This window comes from Xyrauchen texanus, chromosome 9, assembly GCF_025860055.1.
Source record: "Xyrauchen texanus isolate HMW12.3.18 chromosome 9, RBS_HiC_50CHRs, whole genome shotgun sequence".
NCBI lineage: Eukaryota > Metazoa > Chordata > Actinopteri > Cypriniformes > Catostomidae > Xyrauchen > Xyrauchen texanus.
This window is the reverse complement of record NC_068284.1, coordinates 49551679-49559681: the sequence shown is the minus strand read 5'-3', so window position 1 is coordinate 49559681 and position 8003 is coordinate 49551679.

The window sequence follows — 8003 nt, the reverse complement described above, 5'->3', positions numbered from 1 at the left end:
TAGATCATATTTAGCAGACCACTACCACTTTGTCTGTGTAAATGAGGAATTGTCAAACCAAACAAAAGTAAAATATGGAGTGCCACAGGGATCAGTTTTAGGGCTCTGCTTTTCTCCATGTATATGCTTTCCCTGGGAGATATTATCAGGAATCGTGGGATAAGTTTCCACTGCTATGCTGACGATACACAACTTTATATTTCTTCAAAACCTGATGAGATTTCACAATTCTCAAAATTAGCAGAGTGTATCAATGAAATATAAGATTGGATGGCAAGAAATTTCCTTCTACTCAATTCTGACAAAACAGAGGTACTAATTATTGGACCAAAAAACTCTAAAAATAAGCCACTAAAATATAATTTGACTCTGGATGGATGTACTGTTACATCATCTTCAACAGCGAAGAAGGTGTTCTATTTGATAGAACTATTCTATTTGATAGTTCTTAGGTGTTATATTTGATACCAATCTGTCCTTTGACAATCACATTCCCAATGTTTGTAGAACAGCATTCTTCCACCTAAGAAATATTGCTAAATTACGGCATATGCTCTCAGTTGCTGATGCCGAAAAAACTAATTTATGCGTTCATGACCTCAAGACTAGATTATAGTAATGCATTACTGGGAGGATGTCCAGCAAGATCAATAAATAAACTTCAATTGGTTCAAAATGGAGCAGCCAGAGTGCTGACGAGAACCAAGAAATATGATCATATTAGCCCCATTTTATCATCGTTACATTGTTACCTGTTAAATTCCGTATTAATTTTAAAATTCTGTTCACTACATACAAAGCTTTGAATGGTCTCCGCAGTACTTAAGTGATCTTCTATCACACTATATTCCAATACGTTCATTAAGATCGCAAAATTCTGGCCTGTTAATAGTTCCTAGAATATCAAAATCCACTAAAGGAGGAAGATCCTTTTCATATTTGGCACCTAAACTATGGAATAGTCTCCCAAACACTGTTCGGGACTCAGACACACTCTCTCAGTTTAAGTCTGGATTAAAGACTCGTCAGGCATACACCTCATTTATCCCCCAACCCACAATTAGGCTGCTTTAGTTGGGTCTGCCGGAACCAGAAACCAGAAACATTGAGCATGATCTCTTACTCTGCAATAAATTAAATGGCATCTATTCTTACATCTTATTATTTGTTTCCCTGTCTGAACCTCGGGACTCCTATCCTGAGGTCACCAGAACCGGATGGATCCAGCACCATTCCTGCTTCATGTTGGACTCCACTGCTTCATGTCGCTGAATGATGAAGACTAAATGCAGCCGGTGCCAAACATCACTTCAGTCTATTATGATGGACTTCAGAGGATGAAATAATTCCAATTCCAACCTGCATCACCTCGGTCTATTGATGGACTACGATCTTGAAATGGAATACTTAGACTAACTATTGCCAACAAAAGCCTTCACCAGCCAATTAACAAGGACAATTGCATCTATGTGAATTTCTGCAATTAATCAAGATGGACTTCAAAGACTTTGGTCATTAATCATACAGTTCAAACACAATTGATGTTTAATCACTAACCCTTAACACTTACTAGGTTTAATAATTTTAAACCATGATTTTACCTATACATGAGTAATTTTTACATTACATTCATAATGTTAGCCAGAGAGGAACTGGCCCCCACAGTGAGTCTGGTTTAGGGTTAGAGTGGGGTTAGTCAGAGGGGAACTGGCCAACACAGTGAGTCTGGTTTAGGGTTAGGGTGGGGTTAGTCAGAGGGGAACTGGCCCCCACAGTGAGTCTGGTTTAGGGTTAGGGTGGGGTTAGTCAGAGGGGAACTGGCCCCCACAGTGAGTCTGGTTTAGGGTTAGGGTGGGGTTAGTCAGAGGGGAACTGGCCCCCACAGTGAGTCTGGTTTAGGGTTAGGGTGGGGTTAGTCAGAGGGGAACTGGCCCCCACAGTGAGTCTGGTTTAGGGTTAGGGTGGGGTTAGTCAGAGGGAACTGGCCCCCACAGTGAGTCTGGTTTAGGGTTAGGGTGGGGTTGGTCAGAGGGAACTGGCCCCCACAGTGAGTCTGGTTTAGGGTTAGGGTGGGGTTAGTCAGAGGGGAACTGGCCCCCACAGTGAGTCTGGTTTCTCCCAAGGTTATTTTTCTCCATTAATCTACATCTTATGGAGTTTTGTGTTCCTTGCCACAGTCGCCTACAGCTTGCTCACTGGGGTTATTAATACAATTATCATTTATTTATTTTTAAACACTATTAATATCTTATTTTATCTAAATTACATGATGATTCATCGACTTTATAGACATTACAGTTTTATCGTCTGTTAATACTGATATTCTGTAAAGCTTCTTTGAAACGATGTGTGTTGTGAAAGGCGCTATACAAATAAAATTGAATTGACTTGACTTGACTTTTACTTACCTTAATTTCTTTGCTTTTGTTTTCACATTTAAAGCAACAGCCTGTTCATATAAAAACATAAAAGCACTCTTAATTGATTAGACTCGCTTTGATTTGATGGATAAATAAAAAAAAAAAAAACACAATTTTTAGATATACTTACCTGATTTCAATTTCTTCAAGAAAAATCTTTACTTTTACATTCAAAATTCACAACAACATTCCCTAATACTATGGTTTGGCCAGAAAGGGACGGTTGGACGGTGGTCACACGTGGTCGCAGGCTTGCCAGGCATGGCACAGTCTGGCCTATGCCCTGCTCCTACCACGGACACTGAACGCCACGCACAGGAGAAAGAGCATTCTCCTATGCAGACGCGAGTCAAATATGGTGGCCATCAGTCCCAGCGTCATGCACAGGGAGAGAGAGTGCATGCACGTGTAGTGAAATATGGTGGCCACATGAGGGCAGCACTGACTCACCATAGTCAGTCTTATCAGTGGTCTGGCAGACCACAATTTTGAACCCCGGCCCGCTTGGGACCCGGTACATTGACGCCCCAGCAAAACTCCTTACTGAAGGAACCACGGGATGGGTGCAGAACAACACAGACAGTTCGCTCACACCTGCAAAATAAAAACACACATCAGAAACAAAACATAAAGCCCAAGCATTCAGATGACCCTGACTTTGTAACAGAAACCCGTACCTTATTTAAAATCATCAAATTAGTGCATCACAAAAATAATATCAGGCAGGAACAGCCTCCTGCAATTGACAAAACTGAAAAACACCTGTCAGAGGTCATCAAACCAGCTTTGCCAAACCCCACAACACAAGCCCTCATTGAAGGCAATGCCAAAAACTGGGCCTATACCACTATGCTGATTCTTAAAAACCATTATGAAGACGAATTGGTAGAAGAAATGGCTAAACTCCAGCACATTCCCTCCCAACGCTGGGATGAATGTTTCAATACGGCCATATTATGGGCTAAACGTGGTATTGGTAAAAGACTGAAAGACAAAACAATACACGAGGCTCACAGGTTGGTAGGTGAGAGATGGCACACCTCCGTTCCTGCCTTGGATTCTGGAGAAACAAGGGAGGAAGCAGAGACCCAAAATCTCTCTCCCACTCCTGCTCTCCCAGAAAACACAACGGCTAATACCGTTATGGTGCAGGCTTTGGTGCACACCATAACGGATGCACAATCTCTGTCTGAAATATCCACCCCCGTAGTAACAAAACCGACCAAAACAGCATGCATGATGACAGACCCACTGAACGATTGGTCTCCTATTAGAGAGGAGGACTCAGACAGTCATTCAGAGATTACCTTAAATCTTCCTGCCTCCCCAAAAGAACAACGCACTCCTCACGTTCGTCCCAACCCCTGTGTCAGACAGGAACAAGACCTCATCCTTATCGAGGATCAAGGAGAGTGCGAACGGGATAATCTCGGCTCACAAATAGTCACCTTAAGCCCTGAAAAAGTCACCAGCCTCAGGACAGCCACACAGGCTCATTTAAGTGTCGAACTCAACACACCTTCTGGAGCACAACGTGACTCCCAGGAGGATAGGCCGAATAGATAAAATACACAAAGACCCGACCAAATGGAGCAAACCTCAAAAAATTCCCCCAGGAAGGCCTATAGTATCCGATTGCGGCAGTGAAACATACTATAAGGCCAAATTTTTTGATTTTTACTTAAATCCTCTTCCGAGGGGCCACCCCAGCTATATAAAAGACACGTATGATTTTGTCCAGAAAGTCAAAGGACTAAAAATTCCCCAAAAGGCCATCCTGTTCACTATGGATGTGGATGGCCTTTACACAAACATCGACATCCGAGAAGGAATTCAGGCCATTAAAAATATTTTTCAAAAAAACTGCATTTACCTCATCACCTGCAAACAATGTGGAGCTCAATATGTGGGAGAGACGGGCAACACCATTCTGGTCAGAATGACACAACATAAATAAAACATTCAGAGAGGAAGACAAAATAACACTTATCTGGTCCAACATTTCCATAATCACGGATGGGAATCCTTCCGGGTCACGGTCCTACAGGCCAACAATGGTCCGTGCCCCAGAGAAAAAGAGCAGAGAGAATTTGGATCAATAAATTAGGCACTATATATCCCCAAGGCCTGAATGAGAAGTGAATCCAGTCGAGTGAGCGACATTGATGGCGTGTGCACACTGGTTAGCGCCTACCCTCCTTAACTAACACTTCCTAACCCCTTTACCTAACCCCAACCCCTAAACCTAACCCCTAAACCTAACCCCTAAACCTAACCCCTTAACCTAACCCCAACCCCTAACCCCAACCCCTAAACCCAACCCCTAAACCTAACCCTAACCTAACCCTAACCCTAACACATCAGTTTCTTACCAGTGACATGTCCTGAGAATGAAACATGTGGATCAACGGTTGCTGATTGCTCAAACGATTCTGAGTGTGAGAGCCAATCAACAAATTCTACTGATTCCTTGGAGGACGATGAAAATTGATTCCCTGAAAACAAAACCCATTCATTAGTATTAGATGAGGATGTTTCAAAGAGTTCAAAAACCTCTTGATGTACAAATGGAACAGGATGAAGATGAACACGATGACACTTACTGTGTTAATTCTGGTCAAGACAGTCAAAACCAGATTCTCCTTGATAAAACATTGAACAAAGGAAATTCTGATTGTGACAATGCATCATCGGCAACATCTCATTTTACCAATTCAGGTATTACTGACTCTGATTTACCTGTCTGTGATGATGTGTCAATGCCAGTTCCTGAACAAGTGCAAGACACAATTACAACACGGGCTGGTAGAGTAGTGAAAAAAGTAAAATCAGTTAAAATAGCAAACTTGTCAAACAGATTCAAGAAAAAGTCACAGTCCCTTTTAAGTCTATTCTAATTTTCGTGATTGGGTAGGAAGTTAACTTTTTACGTTTTCTTTTTGGGTTCAGTTTTTAATTGAGTGATATAAGAATAATGTGAGTGAGGATTTGTTGCATAGGTTAAGTGTGGTATGGTGTATTTGGCAACATACTTTACTAAGAGGTTTTGAGTCTTGATCCCCCTCAAGATTCTCTGTATCTGTCAAGACAGATAGCTTTCATTTCTGTAACTATGGTATTTTTGCAGTGTGATTCTTTAGGAAATTCTCTTAAACTCATGCAGAATTTTGGTGAAATTAGGGGAGGTGAATGTAACGGGTGTTATATTTATTTATTAATTTCACTCAAAATCTCTCTCCTTGTTATTATCATTTGTTATATTTATATAATTATTTTGTATTCTGGAAATTATTCTTTTAATATTTCATTTCATTTATTCTTTTAATATTGATTTATTTTAATTGAGATGTCATGTTTCTATTGCTATATGGTAATTTTTCAGTGTTATTAAAAATGGTGTGTGGCTCCTTTAAGATTCGTGTTCCGGTTGCTCTCGCGCGGTAAGCGCGACTGAAGAGAGGTGAGTTGCGTTGAAGCTCCGTCTAAAAAGTTTGATATGAGTTCTGTTTAGTGCAATAAAACATATAATTTTGTTCAGAATGCACTTAAATCTTATTCAAATATGTATGAAGTTTGTGGTAATGATATGGAGCATGTATTTTTGGAGAGAGTTCATTGCATGAGTATGCAAGCTCTGTGGCTAAAGTAATGCTTTTCACTGATAGGTTGTTGTTCCAATGTAAGAGAAGGCCACAGATTCGAGCTTGTTTTTATTTAATTGTCTTTATTCACGCAGAATAAAATCTGGCATGAGTAATTCCTGTTGCCTGATCTTGTTCGATTATCCACACAATGCAGTGCTAATGAAGACCAGTCACATATTACACATTTTTAACCACTGTACTTCCACTCTGTATTTTTACATGTAATTCATATAAATATATATACACTACCGGTCAAAAGTTTTGAAACACTGACTCATTCTTTATTATAATTTTTTCACATGTTAGAATAATAGTAAAGTTATCAAAACTATGGAATAACATCAATAGAACTATGGTAATTATGTTGTGACTAAACAAAATCCAAAATAAATGAAAACTGTGTTATATTTTAGCATCTTCAAAGTTGTCACCCTTTGCCTAGAATTTGCAGACATGTTTCTCAACCAACTTCTTGAGGAATCACCCTGGGATGCTTTTGAAACAGTATTAAAGGAGTTCTATCTATCTATGTTGGGCACTTATTGGCTGCTTTTATTTATTATTTGGTCCAAGTCATCAATTTCAAAATATTTTTTTATTTTAATAACATTTTAGTTTTATAATGAAATAAATTAATATGGTGGCACAATTACATTTTTTGTCTACAAAACATATTTCAAACATTTAAGCATACGCCTTCAGATCAAAATATTTTTAAGATCGTGAGAGACTTTTCAGTCATGTGTTTCAAAACATTTGACCGGTAGTTTATAATATATATTTCCAATGCTTTACATTTGTTTTTGTAGATTTTCACACATCCTTTTCATCTTTATTATTGCAGGTCTTTCCAAATGTGTTTCAAACTATTTCGTAAGAATGTTTTCTCTTTCTCTCTCTCTCTCTCTCTCTCTCTCTCTCTCTCACTTCCGGTGTGCATGTTAGGAGCGTGTGTGTGTGAGATCTGAGCTGTGTGAATTCACCTTGCTTTAATTACGTGGTTTTTCTATTTCTTTTTTCCTTGCATGGTTTGTTTAAGTTTGATTTAGACTCAGTTTGATTATTATTGTGATTATTGCACAAGGAGATGGCGTCTCACGAGGAGACGCCGTCACTGACCTTGCGCAATGGCTTCAGTTGTGTGCCAGAGGACGGCGTCACAGTTGAAGATGTGCTCATTTCGACTATCGAGAAAGTGGGACATGAAAATATTGTTTCCGCTTCGCATGAATAAAGCCGTAGTGGTGTTCTTGAAAGAGCAAAACCTTGTTAATCGCTTAATCGAGAATGGTCTTGTTATAAATTATAATTTTGTTCAGGTTACCCTTTACATGCTCCGACAGTGAAAGTCACGGTGTCGAATGTTCCACCTTTCATTCCAGATGACGCGTTGGAACGGGAATTAGTACGGTTTGGCAAATTTGCCAGGCTTTTAAAACAATAACGCTAGGCTGTAAACACCCATCTCTGAAACACGTTAAGTCTTTCAGAAGACAGGTGTTTATGTTTTTAGACTCCCGAGAATACGCTGGATGTTTCATTCCGAGCACGATACGAAGGAAGAACTTACATGGTGTATGCGACAACTGGTAGTTTGAGGTGTTTCGATTGTGGCGATTTAGGTCATAAAAAGTTTGCATGCCCACATATAGAGCGTGCAACAGAGAGTGGGCCTACCGTCTCAGGAGAGGGAGACGTGGCGGAGCACACTGCTCAAGCAGAAAAAGCAGGTTCATCAGAGGTAAGCGATGCTGGTGCGGCGCCGTCCGCCATAGAAACACATGAGACTGTTGTTACTAATACAGATACTAACGCGAATGAACGTCAGCAAAATGGAAATATTGCAAATATTGTACAAAATACTAATGCAAACGAGCAGCAAGATAACATTGTTGTAAATGCAGGGCCCAGTTCAAGTAGGTGTGACGAGCCTGTTTGT